The sequence below is a fragment of the Coregonus clupeaformis genome, chromosome 34 (genome assembly GCF_020615455.1).
Source record: "Coregonus clupeaformis isolate EN_2021a chromosome 34, ASM2061545v1, whole genome shotgun sequence".
In the NCBI taxonomy this organism is placed as follows: domain Eukaryota; kingdom Metazoa; phylum Chordata; class Actinopteri; order Salmoniformes; family Salmonidae; genus Coregonus; species Coregonus clupeaformis.
The window spans coordinates 26,013,498-26,033,445 of record NC_059225.1 but is presented as its reverse complement, the minus strand read 5'-3'; the positions used below and the strand labels follow the sequence as shown (position 1 = coordinate 26,033,445).

The following is a 19,948-nucleotide window of genomic DNA, read 5'->3' as shown; positions in this document are numbered from 1 at the left end:
CAGATGTAAATGGACTGTCAGCTAAATCTGGGGCAACACATCGTCTGTCATACTCTGAGACTGGTTCTACATTGTCCAAAACAACTGAATAAATATTACAGCTAAATGTTTAGCCTGGTCTGATGGTTTCCCATGTGAACAACATCTACACTTATAGGACAAGAATGAAAAACAGAATTAAATGATGAAAGATTGACTAAACCGGTTGGACATTACAAGCATCCATGCATAATGTGAATCCTAAAGAAACCCGCCCCTTTTCACAGACCTCTTTTTCTACACTTGAATTTTCTGACAATACAATGTAGCTAGGCAACATGACAATACAATGTAGCTAGGCAACATGACAATACAATGTAGCTAGGCAACATGACAATACAATGTAGCTAGGCAACATGACAATACAATGTAGCTAGGCAACATGACAATACAATGTAGCTAGGCAACATGACAATACAATTTAGCTAGGCAACATGACAATACAATGTAGCTAGGCAACATGACAATACAATGTAGCTAGGCAACATGACAATACAATGTAGCTAGGCAACATGACAGTACAATTTTTTATTTTATTTTTTATTTCACCTTTATTTAACCAGGTAAGCCAGTTGAGAACAAGTTCTCATTTACAACTGCGACCTGGCCAAGATAAAGCAAAGCAGTGCGATAAAAACAACAACACAGAGTTACATATGGAATAAACAAAACGTACAGTCAATAACACAATAGAAAATCTATATACAGTGTGTGCAAATGTAGCAAGTTATGGAGGTAAGGCAATAAATAGGCCATAGTGCAAAATAATTACAATTTAGTATTAACACTGGAATGATAGATGTGCAAGAGATGATGTGCAAATAGAGATACTGGGGTACAAATGAGCAAAATAAATAACAATATAGGGATGAGGTAGTTGGGTGGGCTAATTTCAGATGGGCTGTGTACAGGTGCAGTGATCGGTAAGCTGCTCTGACAACTGATGCTTAAAGTTAGTGAGGGAGATAAGTGTCTCCAGCTTCAGAGATTTTTGCAGTTCGTTCCAGTCATTGGCAGCAGAGAACTGGAAGGAATGGCGGCCAAAGGAGGTGTTGGCTTTGGGGATGACCAGTGAGATATACCTGCTGGAGCGCATACTACGGGTGGGTGTTGCTATGGTGACCAATGATCTAAGATAAGGCGGGGATTTGCCTAGCAGTGATTTATATGGCCTGGAGCCAGTGGGTTTGACGACGAACATGTAGTGAGGACCAGCCAACAAGAGCGTACAGGTCACAGTGGTGGGTAGTGTATGGGGCTTTGGAGACAAAACGGACGGCACTGTGATAGACTACATCCAATTTGCTGAGTAGAGTGTTGGAGGCTATTTTGTAAATGACATCGCCGAAGTCAAGGATCGGTAGGATAGTCAGTTTTACGAGGGCATGTTTGGCAGCATGAGTGAAGGAGGCTTTGTTGCGAAATAGGAAGCCGATTCTAGATTTAACTTTGGATTGGAGATGGTTAATGTGAGTCTGGAAGGAGAGTTTACAGTCTAACCAGACACCTAGGTATTTGTAGTTGTCCACATACTCTAGGTCAGACCCGCCGAGAGTATTGATTCTAGTCAATGTAGCTAGGCAACATGACAATACAATGTAGCTAGGCAACATGGCAATACAATGTAGCTAGGCAACATGGCAATACAATGTAACTAGGCAACATGGCAATACAATGTAGCTAGGCAACATGAAAATACAATGTAGCTAGGCAACATGGCAATACAATGTAGCTAGGCAACATGGCAATACAATGTAACTAGGCAACATGGCAATACAATGTAGCTAGGCAACATAACAATAATGAAACCAGATGAAATATCCAATATAAAGTATTATTAAACAAGGTTCTGTTATTCTGACATTTTTACATTTACGTCATTTAGCAGACGCTATTATCCAGAGCGACTTACAGGAGCAGGAGGGTTAACTGAGTGGCGCAGTGCTAACTGTGCCACTAGAGATCCTGGTTCGAATCCAGGCTCTGTCGCAGCCGGCCGCGACCGGGAGACTCATGGGCGGCGCACAATTGGCCCAGGGTAGGGGAGGGAATGGCCAGCAGGGATGTAGCTCAGTTGATAGAGCATGGCGTTTGCAACGCCAGGGTTGTGGGTTCGATTCCCACGGGGGGCCAGTATAAAAAAATATGTATTCACTAACTGTAAGTCGCTCTGGATAAGAGCATCTGCTAAATGATGTAATGTAAATGTTAACTGCCTTGCTCAAAGTTGAGAGAATGCCAAGAGTGTGCAAAGCTGTCATCAAGGCAAAGGGTGGCTATTTGAAGAATCTCAAATATAAAATATATTTTGATTTGTTTAACACTTTTTTTGGTTACTACATGATTCCATATGTGTTATTTCATAGTTTTGATGTCTTCACTATTATTCTACAATGTAGAAACTTGTAAAAATAAAGAAAAACCCTTGAATGAGTAGGTGTGTCCAAACTTTTGACTGGTAGTGTATACTGTACCTTATACCTTATCATATATACCTTAAACCTTATCATATATACCTTATACCATATCATATATACCTTATACCATATCATACACTGCTCAAAAAAATAAAGGGAACACTAAAATAACACATCCTAGATCTGAATGAATGAAATAATCTTATTAAATACTTTTTTCTTTACATAGTTGAATGTGCTGACAACAGAATCACACAAAATGTATCAATGGAAATCAAATTTATCAACCCATGGAGGTCTGGATTTGGAGTCACCCTCAAAATTAAAGTGGAAAACCACACTACAGGCTGATCCAACTTTGATGTAATGTCCTTAAAACAAGTCAAAATGAGGCTCAGTAGTGTGTGTGGCCTCCACGTGCCTGTATGACCTCCCTACAACGCCTGGGCATGCTCCTGATGAGGTGGCGGATGGTCTCCTGAGGGATCTCCTCCCAGACCTGGACTAAAGCATCCGCCAACTCCTGGACAGTCTGTGGTGCAACGTGGCGTTGGTGGATGGAGCGAGACATGATGTCCCAGATGTGCTCAGTTGGATTCAGGTCTGGGGAACGGGCGGGCCAGTCCATAGCATCAATGCCTTCCTCTTGCAGGAACTGCTGACACTCTCCAGCCACATGAGGTCTAGCATTGTCTTGCATTAGGAGGAACCCAGGGCCAACCGCACCAGCATATGGTCTCACAAGGGGTCTGAGGATCTCATCTCGGTACCTAATGGCAGTCAGGCTACCTCTGGCGAGCACATGGAGGCCTGTGCGGCCCCCCAAAGAAATGCCACCCCACACCATGACTGACCCACCGCCAAACCGGTCATGCTGGAGGATGTTGCAGGCAGCAGAACGTTCTCCACAGCGTCTCCAGACTCTGTCACGTCTGTCACATGTGCTCAGTGTGAACCTGCTTTCATCTGTGAAGAGCACAGGGCGCCAGTGGCGAATTTGCCAATCTTGGTGTTCTCTGGCAAATGCCAACCATCCTGCACGGTGTTGGGCTGTAAGCACAACCCCCACCTGTGGACGTCGGGCATTCATACCACCATCATGGAGTCTGTTTCTGACCGTTTGAGCAGACACATGCACATTTGTGGCCTGCTGGAGGTCATTTTGCAGGGCTCTGGCAGTGCTCCTCCTGCTCCTCCTTGCACAAAGGTGGAGGTAGCGGTCCTGCTGCTGGGTTGTTGCCCTCCTACGGCCTCCTCCACGTCTCCTGATGTACTGGCCTGTCTCCTGGTAGCGCCTCCATGCTCTGGACACTACGCTGACAGACACAGCAAACCTTCTTGCCACAGCTCGCATTGATGTGCCATCCTGGATGAGCTGCACTACCTGAGCCACTTGTGTGGGTTGTAGACTCCGTCTCATGCTACCACTAGAGTGAAAGCACCGCCAGCATTCAAAAGTGACCAAAACATCAGCCAGGAAGCATAGGAACTGAGAAGTGGTCTGTGGTCACCACCTGCAAAACCAGTCCTTTATTGGGGGTGTCTTACTAATAGCCTATAATTTCCACCTGTTGTCTATTCTATTTGCACAACAGCATGTGAAATGTATTGTCAATCAGTGTTGCTTCCTAAGTGGACAGTTTGATTTCACAGAAGTGTGATTGACTTGGAGTTACATTGTGTTGTTTAAGTGTTCCCTTTATTTTTTGGAGCAGTGTATATACCTTATACCATATAATATATACCTTGTACCATTATTATATAAACCTTATACGACATCATATGTACCTTACGCCATATCATATATACCTTATGCCATATCATATATAACTTATACCATATCAAAACTTATACCATATCATATATCATATAGCCCTTATACCATATATACCTTATACGATATCATATATACCTTATGCCATATCATACAGTGAGGGAAAAAGGTTTTTGATGCCCTGCTGATTTTGTACGTTTGCCAACTGACAAAGAAATGATCAGTCTATAATTTTAATGGTAGGTTTATTTGAACAGTGAGAGACAGAATAACAACAACAAAATCCAGAAAAACGCATGTCAAAAATGTTATAAATTGATTTGCATTATAACCCTCCCGTTGTCCTGTCCGGGTCAAAAAGACCCAGGCTACGTGTTAGAGTGAGTGGCTGTGTAACCCCTAGCGTTGCCCTGTCTTGTCCGGGGTCAGACAGACCCAGGCTACGTGTCAGTGCCTATGTGTTAGAGGAGTGGCTGTATATCCCGTGCCGCTGTCCTGTCCTGTCCTGTCCTGTCCTGTCCTGTCCTGTCCTGTCCTTTCTTGTCCGAGGTCAAACGACCCAGCCTACGTGTCAGTGCCTATGTGTTAGAGCGTGTGGCTGTATATCTCCTCCCGCTGTCCTGTCCGGGTCAAACAAAAAAAAATAAAAAATAAAAATAAAAAGACCCAGGCTACGTGTCAGAGTGTTAGAGCGAGTGTGTGCTGTGCTGTGAACGGGACCCTTGCAAATGAAATTAAATCAACTTTTTATTGGTCACATTGTAGGTACAGACATTACAGTGAAATTTTTAACTTGGTAAAAGAATCTGGTGATTTCCTTGTAATATTGTAGGTGTGTGTGTGTGTGCACTAGTCGAGGACAATGCTGGAAACCCAAGATAACCATTTCCTCGACAAGTGAATATATGTCATCTGCTCTTCGGCTTGCTGACAATTGAACATCTCCGCACGTGTTTCATTCTGACAGTCTGTCAACTTGTAGACTTGCGGTACAACATTTTGGGTTTTCGTGAAATCACAAGGTATGCCTAGGCTCGCAGGGATCCCCATCATGGCGTGTTGTTTGGGGCCAACAGAAAAGCCTTGAAATATCCAGGCGACTGTCTTCATCAGAAGTGTCTGTTCCTCATCTGAGAGATCTGTCATGTGGACACCGCTACACACGGATGAGATGTCGCATGGCATTTGCCGATATTTTGTCCGATAATATGTCAACAAATGGTCTCGGACGTGGCTGTGACGAACGTCCATGTCCCACATGTCGTAGTACAAAGCACAAGTACAAGACTCGCTGTCGTCGAACCCGGTCAACGTTGCAGCACAGGGACACCATCCCACAGCTTGACGGTGTATCTTCTGCACATGGTGGTCCCGGTGTGTCACCATGATGTGTGACACTGCACCGTGGTAAAACCACAAGAGCAGAGCCTGTCCTACGACCCGAACGAGCCACAGCTCATACCTCAACAGACTATATTTGGGTTCGACAAATAGTCTCACCTCCAGTTTGTTGTTGGGCATGACCGAGAGGCTTTTTCACCGTGTAGCCGAGAAGTATGGGTATGTTGTTCACTACTCGATTGAACGCAGAATAGATGTCGTTGAAGTTGATGGTGCTCAGATTCAGTCGAGTCGACCCTCCGACGATGCCCAGACCGATCACGGTGGCGACGGCGGTGGTGGTGGTGGTGGTGGTGGTGGTATTGTCGGTAGTAGTAGTTACGTGACTGGAGTCCGACGTGTGTATGTCAAACACTGCAGTGATGCAGCAAGAATCCCCCCTTGACGTTTTCTGTGTTCTGGAAAGTCGACATAGCTTCGATGGATGGATGTTGTTTGTCTGTGAGACACGAACCTGTTATATTGTGGATTCAATGACCACTCCCATAAAAATAATAAATTATATTATATTCATTTATTTATTTATTTTCGGGGGTTAATGTTAGAGCCTAGGTGTTAGCGCGAGTGGCTCGCTGTATATCTCCTCCCGCTGTCCTGTCCTGTCCTGTCCGGGGTCAAAAGGACCCAGGCTACGTGTTAGAGCCTATGTGTTTGAGCTAGTGGCTGTATATCCCCTCCCGCTGTCCTGACCGGGTCAAAAAGACCCAGGCTACGTGTTAGTGCCTAAGGTGTTAGAGCTAGTGGCTGTATAACCCCTCCCGCTGTCCTGACCGGGTCAAAAAGACCCAGGCTACGTGTCAGTGCCTAAGGTGTTAGAGCTAGTGGCTGTATAACCCCTAGCGTTGTCCTGTCCTGTCCTGTCCTGTCCGGGTCAAAAGGACCCAGGCTACGTGTTAGAGCCTAGGTGTTAGAGCGAGTGGCTGTATATCCCCTCCCGCTGTCCTGACCGGGTCAAAAAGACCCAGGCTACGTGTTAGAGCCTATGTGTTTGAGCTAGTGGCTGTATATCCCCTCCCGCTGTCCTGACCGGGTCAAAAACGACCCAGGCTACATGTCAGAGTGTTAGAGCGAGTTGCTGTATAACCCCTAGCGTTGTCCTGTCCTGTCCTGTCCTGTCCTGTCTGGGTCAAAACGACCCAGGCTACACGTTAGAGGCATAAGCTCTGAGCCAGAGGTACTAGGTAAGCCGTAAACAAACACCAAAACCAACACCAACACCAATAACTACTACTACTACTACTACTACTACTACTACTACTACTACTACTACTACTACTACTACTACTACTACTACTACTACTACTACTACACTACTACACTACACTACACTACTACTACTACTACACACACTACTACTACTACTACTACTACTACTACTACTACTACTACTACTACTACTACTACTAATATTGCCTCCGTGGCATGTCCGGACACGTGCCGAGAGAGAGGTCTTGGGGACTTCCCCAGCCTGGGTGCCGAAGCTATTATGAGTGCTGTGCGATTCACGGCCAAACAGGTCCTAGAACAGATATTTTCCAATGACTCTGACTGCGATGAGGAAGCGGACGAGGAAGCGTCCGAAGAAGAAGACGGGGAGGAATACAACCCAGAGGACGAGGAGACCACAGAGGACGGCGGCGACGACGACTACGACGCCGCAGCCGCCCGGCGCCGCCCGATGACGAGGACGATGTCCAAGTAGAAGAAGGTCAAGGCGTAGAAGACGAACGAGACGATGACGGCGACGACGGCGGCGACGACCAACAAGAAGAAGAAGAACAACAAGGGGAAGAACAAGGGGAAGGTGAAAGTGAGCGAGGAGAGCGAGGAGACCTCCGCCGCTTCCGCAGCCGCAGCAGCCGCCGCCGCCGCAGCATCAGCCCCAGAACACAACACGATATCCCTCGAGTGGAAAGAGAGACATTCGTGTCGAGACAGCCAAATCCAATGGTGCTCGGTGCCCTGTGACAACAATCGGGCGTCGGAGGGGCCGCGGCAGCGGCAAATAGTAACAGGCCGGTTGCTGAGGTGCCGGAGGACATGAGGCCCGGGCCTACTAGGCAGGCCGTAGGCCAAGCCCGCGACATCCTCTCCACGTTTCGCTTGTTTTTCACACCCGAGATAGAAGACATCATCCTGGAGATGACCAATCTGGAGGGCGTTCAAAATACGGAGCCCGAGGCGACGGCGACGGCGGCAGCGACCACCGCCGCCACTACGCCCGACGACCACGAAAACCACGAAAACCACGAAGACCGTGACCGCGGCGGCGGCGGCCGCTGGAAAGCGATGGACTCCACAGACCTGAGAGCCTACGTAGGGCTGCTCATCCTAGCCGGCGTGTACAGGTCCCGAGGCGAAGCGGCCTCTAGTCTCTGGGACGCCGAGAGCGGAAGGACCATTTTCCGCGCAACCATGCCGCTCAAAGTCTTTCACGCTTACTCGAGACTCCTTCGCTTCGACGACCGTCAGACCAGAGCCGAGAGACGCGCAGCAGGCGGCGGTGACAAACTTGCGGCCGTGAGAGAGGTCTGGGACAAGTGGGTCGAGAGGCTGCCGCTCCTCTACAACCCCGGGCCCGACGTGACGGTGGACGAGCAACTGGTCCCTTTCAGAGGTGTGCCGGGGCCAACAACACCGTACAAGAGCACAACAACAACACTGAACACAACACTGAACACAACACAACACAACACAACACGCTAAAGCTAATCTCTTGTCTTTCCTCTCCTCTCTCTCTCTCTCTCTCTCTCTCTCTCTCTCTCTCTCTCTCTCGCTCTCGCTCCTGCTCTCTCTCTCCTCCAGGCCGATGTCCTTTCCGCCAGTATATCCCAAGCAAGCCGGCCAAATACGGCATCAAGACATGGGTGGCCTGCGACTCCAAATCCAGCTACGCCTGGAAGATGCAGGTCTACACCGGCAAGGCCACATGCGGAGGCCCCGAGAAGAACCAGGGGATGAGGGTCGTGCTCGATTTGACGCAGGGACTCAGGGGTCACAACGTCACCTGCGACAATTTCTTCACCTCATACGAGCTCGCGCGCCAGCTCCTGACCAGGAACGTCACCGTGGTCGGCACAGTCAGAAAGAACAAGCCAGAGCTCCCGCAGGCGCTGCTCGCCTCAAAGGACAGGCTCCTCTTCTCCTCCAAGTTCGCCTTCACGTCCACCACCGCTCTAGTGTCCTACCTGGCAAAGAAAAACAAGAACGTCTTACTCCTGAGCACGCTGCACACCGAGGCTCACGTTAGCCGTCGCCAGGACAAGAAGCCGGCCATCGTCCTAGACTACAACAGCAACAAGGGAGGTGTGGACAACCTAGACAAGGTGATTGGAACCTACAGCTGCAGGAGGATGACCGCGCGCTGGCCCCTGGTCATCTTCCACAACATCCTTGACGTGTCCTCTTACAACGCTTTTGTCATATGGCGAGAGCTCAACCCCCACTTGGATGCCTGGCAAGCGAAACAAGAGGAGGGTGTTCCTCGAGCAGCTGGGAAAGGCACTAGTGACTCCGTTCATACAAAGAAGGGCCCGTCTCCCTCGCACCGAAGCCTCTGCGGCGCTCGTCAAAGCTGTTCAGAGGGCTACGTATCGTGATCAGCCCCGGCGGGATCACGCCCCCGCAGCACCGGACCACGCAGCACCACCGGCCCAAGCACCCAACCCCGCACAACCCAGTAAGAGGAAGAGGTGTCAGGTCTGCCCCACAAAGAAGGACTGTAAAACACACACGGTGTGCACCAGGTGTAACAAATACATCTGCAAAGGCTGCTCGCACCCATACTGTCCCACATGTTCCAACTGGGCCTTTAGTGAGAGGGGGACAGTTCGACCCGGAGGGCACGGCGTGTGTACAGAATACCAGGACAACGGGAGGGTTATCATCCATACTCAAACAGTACAGCGGTACAGTCCACGGAATGTGGTCCAATAGGGGGGTGTTTTTAAATCGCATACCCAAACTCACACAGTCCACAAGCCGGTGAAGCAGGTATTAATGACTTTACCAATGACAATAGCAAAGACCTCTAGAGTAGAATAGACTAATTGATGGCGGGGTGTCAGGATACTATGCTTGCTACTGGGGACCCATGTAGAGAGAAGCAGTTCAACCCTATCGGGGCTGCAGATGCGCAGGTTCTTTGCAACAGGCTGAAGGTGAATTGCTTCAAGGACCAGTCTGTACTGAGTAAAGTCACTGGTGAGTTAGGGGCTCCGTGCAAAAACATACCGATAAAAGGCGACGGCAATTGTTTCTTCAGAGCGGTCAGTGAAGCGGTTTGTGGTACAGATGAGTTTCATAGAACCATTCGAAATGTCGTCGTGGAGCAGCTACAAAGCAATGATGTGATATACACCAGCATGTTGAGAAGTGGCTACCGTTCAGTATCAGACTACATTACCAAATCACAAATGGCCTCTCTAGGTACTTGGGCTACGGAAGTGGAGATTCAAGCAGCTGCAGATTGTTTGGGTGTCAGCATATATACATACTACACCGGGAGGTGGCTTATACACCGTTGTAATGGTGTAAAGGTGTCTAACCAGGGGATCTATTTGGAGAATGTTGGTAACCACTTTGAGACAGTTGTTTGCGTCCAGAGGCATCAGATGCTGTCTTGCTATGGGTACTGCAAAGTAGATAGAAGTAGGACCAGTGTTACGCCACTAAGAGACGAGTGTTCAGCCTCAGTCTGGTCCGATTTTGAGAGTGCAAGGCTATCACCAAGCTCAAGTTACTACAATGATTGGACGTGTGAGGAACATCACGGAGACCCAATAGAGGACAATGGAAATGTATATGAAACTATAGGTGATAATGTTGACAACACCATGCTTCAGGAAGCTGAACCCCATGACCAGTACTTGTCAAACAACAGCCCTGTAGACGACCAAATGTTTTACGGAGCAGATTCATGCGAGAAACGGTTGTACGCAAAAAACATTCAACCCTTCCGATTCCGATAGGTGCGATTCCGAGATCGATTGGGAAGGAAGCATGATGTATCCATTTGAATACGAAACTCTAGGTGATCAACTGGAGGACACCAGGCTTCAGGAAACAGAACCCGGTGACCAGTACGAGTCAAACAACAGCCCTGTGGACGACCAGCACCTATATGACTCAGATGCATGCGGGAACAGTTGTAGACAACACACATTCAGCCCTGCAGATTCCAACCGGTCCGATTCAGAGACCGATTGCCAAGCAACAATGGCAGGTGACTACAATGATTGGACGTATGAGCACGAACCACGACACTCTAAGTGATACCGTGGAAGACACCAGGAGTCAGGAGGAGGACACCCCTCCCCAGTACGGGTCAAACACCAGACATGTGGACAGGGACAATGTTTACAAAGAAGCGGTTGACGACTACTTCGACGTTGGCGATGACGATGTTGAAGATATGGTTCGAGCCGAGGAGGATGCTAAAAAACATCAGCAGATAGATCTCATGCTTAAGTGGTCGATATTGAACAGAACGTGGCACTCCTTTCTAGAATGGCTAGGTGAGCGCTGGTGGGGCTCAGTCTCTGCAGATCAGATTAGCTCCTTCATGGGCGGACCTAAGATTCGCTTTGGAGATATTGTTATTGCGGCACACTTTGGTGACATGCCCGGAGGAGTATGTTCGGTTCCGGCGAAGACTCAGAACGAAGTACTGACATTTCATGTGGCCATCTGTGGAGGCAGTTACATATGTAAGGACTTGGTAGAGGGCGACTTCTCTCGCCAATTGACATAATACGACATCTGGTCGATAAGCTGGGTGAAGGGCGCATTCTGCGTCAACATTGGACAATACCTCACAACCCAGACTACTTTTCCGTGACACATATAGCGGGACAAATGTGTTACATGATGAAGGTGCTGAAAGACTCATGGTGGGGAGCGTCATACGGCAACGAAGTATGGTCACCCCATTACCGTGAAGTAATAGAGCATCTACGAAAAGAAAGGACCAATGTACGAGAACCCGGCTGCAGCAATTCATTATATGGACGATGTCAGCCTGGGATACCTGTTTGACATTGTCACTGCATTTGGGAATAGATTCAAGGTGACGTTCGATACCTTTGGTTTTACAGTAGGGACAAGGGCACACTTCTCAGATATCGCAGGTGTGCTGTCCTACATCAGCAGGATTGACAGAGTCACATTTGTATCTCCACCCTGTTCCCTGATGCACGCGCACCAGAGCTTAGGGGATGTAGATTACATTGCCAATCCACAGCGCGTCGTACACTCACGAGCAACCTGTAATGTATTGCAACTATAGGTGCTTATGTGATGAGTGGTGTATCCCTGTTGTACTATGTCATGTACATTGTAATGTAAGCCTCCTTGTGTTGTAATACATGTCTATGGATATCTGTGAATAAATACAAAATACTTGTGAAACTACGAATGTCCATTCACGTTTATTGAAATAGTACATTGGACCCTTCAGTCTGACAATATCCATACACAAACAGTGACTTTGCACAATATACAATCTGGAACGTAAACATACATAATCATACAATGGGTCATCAAAGGAATAAACAGGGCTTCTCCTTAGTCATCCTCCTCAATTGGCACGTAGGCGTCCTCATACTCTTCTTCGTCATCGGCCATGTACTTGGGAGACAGAAGAGTAATCACATTACCCATAGTCCATACACACAGTGAATGTGCCATCACATTACACATTTCAATATCTACCATGTCATCCTCTGCATTGTTACCCTGGTGAAGAGGAGGCAACGCTGGTTGAGGGTGAGGTTGTGCATGGTTGAGGACCTCGGGGTGCAACAGGGGGATGCAGTTGGTGTAACTCAGGATGTTGAGGTTCCTCTCTGTCAGACGTTAGTATGTAATCGCTCTCCTAAGATGTATATTGTATGGAAAGAAATAGCAAAGTAGAATTTGCAAATGGTCATGGTATGTACAACAGTGCATGCAATATGATCAGCAAAGTCATCCACAATATATCTGAGTACCTACGGAACGGCTCAGTAGTACGGTAGACACCTGTGGAGTGGAGAGTAATTTCAGAAAGCATACCAAGTACTTAGGAGTATCATCTCTTGTACAAGCATAGTGCGTAACCTAGGGTGTAATGACTTTATCCTACCGCGCTGAGCTCGCTGGTTTCGGTTTCTATACCACTCTCCTCAGACATCATGCAGACTGTGATATGAACAATGGGTTGAGTGAACGATATACAGGTGTATACCCATCGGATATAGTAACCCAAGATTAGTACCGAAATGTTACTTTAGCTCAATCACTTTACCAGTACGTACTACTTACGATGTGTGTAGCATACTATAGCCGATGCACATGAAACATATAGCAAATATATTAGGGACTATGGCGTATGTGAAGACAAGCAACTTCGATTCACTCCGTTTCTGTAGGCAAAGAGTAGGAATGGAAAACAACTATGGCAACTGGCATCTATTGAACAACACATGGGCGTCATTTGTAGGCTGGATGCAAGACCGATGTTGGTGGGGATCCGTATCTCAACAGCAGATTATGTCTCTGATGAACAGACCTGAGGTTAATGTAGGAGCCATTGTAATGGCAGGATACTTTGGTTCAATGCCTGGAGGAGTGTGTTCAGGTATGGTGAAATATGATGAGAATACCGTGATCACATTTGGTGTATACCTCACAAGAGGACATTACAGATGCACCGACTTTGTACAATTCCAATATAAAAACCCAGTTAGAATGATACAAGATCTGATTGCAGAAGTCCCACCCGGGTACTTGATGGCTACACCGGGAGACATTCCGGAACCTCCGAACCTGGGTTCCTGCTGCAAACGCATAGTGGAAGACATGCGTGACATGATACAGTCCCTGAAAGGTGCATGGTGGGGACTTTCATCTGGCAGTTCCCCAGGGTCATGCGAGCACATAGAAGTGATAAAGGATCTAGAAAAGATGGAAGAGGAATACCAAAATCCGGCTGCCTCAATCTGTTATATGGATGAAGAGCGTCCTGGCTACCTCTTTGAAATTGTAACAGCAAAAGACAAAATATATAAGGTAACCTTTGATCGTTCGGGGGTTTACTTGTGGGACCGGTGACCCCTTCCCCACATTGAGAGGTTTGCTGTACTACATGACAACGTTTGAAAATTTGACATTTGTAACCAGGCCCTTTCCTACGATGCAAGAGCTCTGCAGGAGCACAATGGAAAAGGGCTGAGTATATCGAGGGTGACATGCCACCTCAGCTACAACGCTTCATAAAGGCAAGCCCTTATGAACGTGAACAGAGATGGAGGAAACCGTAGAATGCTATGCATAGCACATCTCAACGGAATTATTTACACCTGTAGTACTACTGATGTGTGTATCAAGTAGCATGTGGCAACCAGCAAAGGACCTCTGATGAGCATTACACATATACAGAACTAGGGTGTGTGACTATGGCAAGCAATGTTGACTCGCTCCGTGGCCGTAACAAATCCCGCAAGCCTGTTCCATACAGTACCGAAAATGATGGAAACTGGCATACATTGGATACAACATGGTTGTAATTTTCAATGCTGCAGCAATCTGTCATATGGATGACAACAGTCCTGGATAGCTGTTTGAAATTGTAACGTCCAAAGGACATATATACTCTGTTACGTTTGACACGTCTGGGTTTGAGTTTGGAGTACGAGTTAAAGGCATCTACCATTAGAGATGTTGTGGTATACATGACAACGGTTAAAACGTTACCTTTGTGACAAGACCTTTGCCTGTGATGCAATAGGTCCAAAGGAGCTGGATGTGCAATGATGAACATGTGTCAGCCTGTATGAGTTTAATTGAAGTGTACCGTGTAACCTGTTATGTCCTGGCATAAATAAATACATAAATGACCATCCGTGTGGTGATGCTTGACTCTTTATTCACACACTGTACAATACTATACACCTGTCCTCACCCATACCATGTTTACCAATCCTAAGTAACGTTACGGGATTATTCAACATATCATTTCGAATAGGCTTGGATATAACATCAACAACACATGTGTGGTCAGCTTGGTGATGGCAATATCTGTTTGCAAACCTATATACCTGGCTTTAGAGTATGTAGTCACAGAGATGTACGAACATCAGATGGACAGTCTCATCACGTCATTGACAATAGTATATGACTTGCCATCAATACACAACAGTGCATAACCATCCATTTCATGATCTGTTTTATTTATACACACACAAAAAAAAACACATTACATATACCATTCACTTGCCAGCCTGCCCATTTCACCCATAGTAGAAGGTACACCAATCGTTTAACGTCATATTTTTATTGAACATAAACTTCAACGGAGTCCTCCTGATGACCACGTCTGTGCTCAACTGTGAGATGTTTGCAATACTCTCTAATTGGTCATCGTCCGCGAGCCGCAAGCCATTGATGAGTCTTCCATAGATGGCAGAGATAGTTGATCCGTATATTATGGTTAGGGACATAGACCCGGTTATTTCACCTATGTTCCCAGAGGGGCTCTCGACCAAGACTCTGATGTGAGGCGTACGGCTGTCTACTATGGCCATGTTATCAGCGTACTCGCTCATGGTATGGTACAGGGATGAAATGTATTTCATCGCCGCGTATGATATTGAAATGTCTCCCTTGTATTTGTTTCTAGTAGGGAAAGATGTACATTCAAGCTCTCGCAATGAACGGTCCGTTGCCATCTCCTGAGTAACACGTGTTACAATGTCAAGGTTGTCAAGGGAAGCAGATCTCAAGAGTGCTAGGAGATTTCTGAGAGCCACATAGTCATTGTCAGAGCTGGGTTGGTGGGAAGGTATACACACGTAACCGTCCGCACACCGAGGAAAGAGAATGACGGAAGTCCACCTTGGCCTTTCATGATGCAGGCGACGCCAATCTCAGAACACAGGTCGCAGGTGAATTCAAACTGCCCTCGAGTAAAGCCAAGGAGGACATCGAGAGCCCCTCTCGCTCTGTCCGAGGTCCAGAGGCTGTTTGACATCATGAACGCCAAGACATTGACGAGGCCTGCCTGTTTTCTTCATCGTACATAGATGGGTTGCGTGTAAAAGGTACTGCGTCGGTGCCGGCTATCTTCATACAGGATCCACAGTCAATGTCCACCTGCCACTTTGAGGAAAGCTTACCGGATCGTTCGTCAGGACCCTTGTCTTGTTATCGTTGAGTACGGTGAACTTGACTGGTATTCTTTCCAAAGTGCCTTGCTTGTGCGCTGTAACACTCATGTTGTCAATTGTGAACAGGGTGCTGCAGTCTCCGAAGGGTATGAGGCCGTTCAGGTCGATTCTGAATGTAGCAGGCTGATGGGCCTGACTGACCCTGGTCATGGTGTGGGAGAAAACGTACTCCTTCTGACTGAAAGACATTCTTAATCGGGTGTAAGCTGGGTTTGAAAAGGGGGATACACCTTTTCCAGTGTTTGATTGCGCGTATCTCCGGATTCATATATATGGTGATTTTCATCTCAGTCAACGTTTAGCAGAGGGTTGCTTGGGGCAATGTGGAGGAGAGCGAGGATCAAGAGAGCCAGCGTTTTTCGTTGACACACTGTCCTATCTTTCTCCTCTTGTCTTGGCCGTAGACGTGCTGGATAAGCTTGTGGGCGGTTCGTTGTTTGCAAACAGGTCTCTGTAGAAGTTTTTACAGCCTGCGCAATGATATGTAACCTGTCTGCAATCTCCGGGAGGGACGCGTCCTCTTGCCGAGCTTGGCTTGGATGGGTATGAGCCACTTCTTCTCCCTGAAGGTCTCCATCCACGTGCTCATGAGTGTGGTGTCGGCACAGGAGTAGGGCATGATGCAAAGAACCGAGCCGGGGTACATAGGGGCCGCTGAGCTGGGCGGCTTCGGGAGTGTGCACATGCAACACCAGTACGGTCTGATACAGAAGACCGGCCAGGTCAACTAGAGTCCTCTCACACAGCTCGCTTCTCGCTATGGACAGGCTCCCGGTAGAGGGTCAATGCCCGCGTCTGTCAGCATGACAGTCGGCACGCGAAATCGAGATGAAGGTGTCCGAGCAGGGACGAGGTAAAGAGTCGTCGTTTCTGAGGGACACTATGCCTTCAGAGATGGCTTCGGTGAGCCTTTTCCCGAGCAAAGCGCTTAGGTTCCTGTAGACGTCTCGGGGCTTTAGGGACATGTCCTCGGTGATCACCTTGAGGCATGTCTCGAGTTTCTCACCCGGTAGACGAGCTACTGTCTCCCTGTTTATCCTTAGGTGTTCCAACTCCCGAGTCCCGCATGCCGGTATCATGTGTTCGGGGCAGTTGTTCATTACGGTGTTGAAAGTCACAGTGCCCCTCTTCAACCTCTCTCTGATAGAGGCGACGGAGGTGAGCAGGTGCTCCTTACAATCATCCAGGCTTTGGGCACCCAGAGCAGAGCTGTACATGTAGCGAGGCAAGCAGTAGTCTATAATGCAGTGAGCCACAAGCTTCCCGGAGCGGTTGACCAAGGTACAGTCTGAGTAGTGAGCTATCAACACCCTAGAGTTGGCGAAACATTTGTTGAAAGGCTGGTAGGGGGTGAGCTATGAGCTCCGTGTGACAAGAGGAGGAACCTATGAATGTGGCCTGGTGTGCTTGGCGAACCTGGTCCGAGGTATCATCGCATGGGGCGGTGTTGAGGTCTGATTGAAGGTCGCATCCGTACTCCCTATCGCTCTCAGGGACCTTTCCGGATTCTGAGACTTTGGCCTCGCACATGAGCGAGCCTCCGAACATGGCCGTGATACACCCTGTGTTAGCCTGGAGGTTCAACGGGTATCTGTAGAAAGCGGCTTCGCATGGGTTGCACTTGTGATACTCGATGCACTCGACAGGCTTGACGGAGAGTCCCGTGATCTGCTGTAGCCACGTCTTTACAGTTTCTCGTAGGTGGTTTTCACGCTGGAGTTGGCAACTTTAAAGCGATCCAGTGTTTGTTGACTAAAGCACTTGTTCTTTGAGGATTTGATGAGAGTGCTCCAAGGAAAGAACCCCGCTCCCATCTTGGGCGCAATGAGCTCAGAAGCTTTGCACGTGAGCAAGTCTCTGAGGATGGCTTGCTTGCTAGAGAACATGTGGTTCATGCAGTATGTCCAGTCCTTGTACAGCGTTCTCACTTTTACGGCATCGACCGAGTCAGACCCGGAGCGCCAGCAGGGAACTAGTGTCGTGGAGACCCCAGAGAATCCAGAGTCCAGCTGCAAGGTTAGAACATCCTCCACTCTGTAGGGGATGAGAAAGGAGCTAGCTCGATGCAGCTCTAACCACCGGCCGATATCGTCAATGAGGGGTTCCCGCTCCAGGTACAAGATGACATCGCCGGGCTTGAGCTTGTGCCAGGGAGAAGTGGAGAAGCAGGAGACATTGTCAGTCTCCAGTTTGATGCAGTCTCCCCTCATTACGCAAGCTATGAAGGTGTCCGTAACTGCAGAATCGCAAGGGGGACCGCATGCTTTTGAAGGCCGACAGGCCCCTAACTTTCACGGAGACAGAGGACAGATCCCGTTGTCGTCTGGGCTGTGAGTGAGAGCCACATAGGTCTTCTTAGCTACGTGGCAGTATATGGAGCAACTGTTTTCATATTCCAGCTTGACTCGCCTGTGTTTCACGAAGGGTCCCGTTACGTCCGTGTATTCTTCAGACCCAGGGACTCTGGCCGCGTAGGCGGGATAGCCTTCCTTGGTGAATGTTCCTCTCGGGTCTCTGACTACATTTTGGTGTGTGTTACCTCGGCCTATCACGTACATCCTCTGGAGAGTGTCCTCCACCAAGGCGGTGTGCACATAGTCCAGAAAGGCAGGCACCTGCTCGCCAGCCCGTTTAAACTTGTCACCCAAAGCCGTCCGGGCCTTACCCGCGAAGCTCTCCAGGAGTTTGTTTTCACTATCCCGACCGGGCGCGTTGTCTCTGCACCACGGCGACTGGGTCGGGCGCGTCACTCTCAGGAAGGTCTCCGGGTCCGTATCCAGCTGAGACCATGGCGCTGTCGGTGTCTCCGTATACAACGGGGCAGCGGTGCTTGTAAAAGGTAGCCACGCAGCTGTTTACCACGGCAATCTGTTGCCTGCCGTGGCCAGATATGAGAGGCCCGCAAGGGTGAGGAGCCGTTCCGTAGAAGGAGTTGGCAAGGACTTTACACTCTCCCTCCTGCATCTTGTAGTAGGCCCGCTCGGCCTCACTGATGTCAGGGTTCTTGAGCTTCCTCTTGAACTCGGCTCGCTGGTTGAGGTAGTACTCCACCGAGGAAGCGAATACGGCCGGCGCACGTACAAAACATCCTTGGGTCTGGTCGTATTTGAGAATGAGCGATGCGTACTCAAACCCCTCAGCTTCCCAGTTGTAACAAACCCAACCAGATAGATCATGGGGGGAAGTTCACGGGAGGCCAAGGGATGGTGGTCTCAGGTGAGATGTTGAGACGCACATGATGGACGGGTACATACTCGAGAAGTCAAGCGAAAGCTCAAGTCCCATTCCGGGACCGGAATAGTGTAGGCCCGTGAGAGGATCACACACAGCTCCCCCTTCCACTTCTCGCTATCACCATTGTCAGACTGGAGCCTCGGGTCCCATCTCAAGCGGCTGTTTAATTCCATACCCAATGGTCCGGCTTTCACTCTGAGAGTATCAAGTGTAAACTTAAGCTGAGGGAGCTGAACCGAGTGAATGCTCTGCCGAATCCACCAAACATATCCCCTCGGCCGTGCACCACGACGTCTATATTGAGAGTGGTCCTACATCGATGGAACAGATTTGATACGGGCCTGAAGACTTTAGCCAGCCTGGCGCACAACTGCGAGTCGACCAAGTTGTAGACTAGCACAGCAAAGAGACTCTTCCCCCCATCCTGATCATCTCGTCCATTTGACAGTAACCAACATCTGCCAGCTTGCAAAGCTTTCTGGTGTCCTTCGGAGGCTTTCTGTGCAGCGCCCTGGCTTTTGCGATGACAAAGGGGGCAACGTCGTTCAACTTCATGCTGGTGCACTGAAACTTGATCTCTCTAGTCCCAGCCATCCTGTACAGATCGATGATGTTCATACCGCAGCTGTTCATTTTGAAGTGGCCCAGCTTGGCCTTGCCTTTGTTGAACTTTTCGATGTGCACAGATATCATTTGGAGCTTGTACTCGGTCAAGGTCCCGTGCATCAACACAGAGTCTAGGTTCTTCAGCATGTCCTTGTACATGTCCAGGTAACGTGCGTTTTCAAACTGGAAGAAAGGCAACACATCCTTGGCCAGGGCCCTGGTCATAAAGAGCCCGTGCCAGGCTTGCAATAGAGAGGAACATCGTTTCTGGG

The 19,948-nt window shown here is 48.5% G+C and overlaps 1 pseudogene; it reads left to right on the top strand.

The window, feature by feature from the left end:
- The first annotated feature begins 7,671 nt into the window (after nucleotides 1-7,671).
- On the top strand, nucleotides 7,672-10,550 carry LOC121560080 (annotated as a pseudogene).
- The last annotated feature ends 9,398 nt before the right edge of the window (nucleotides 10,551-19,948 follow it).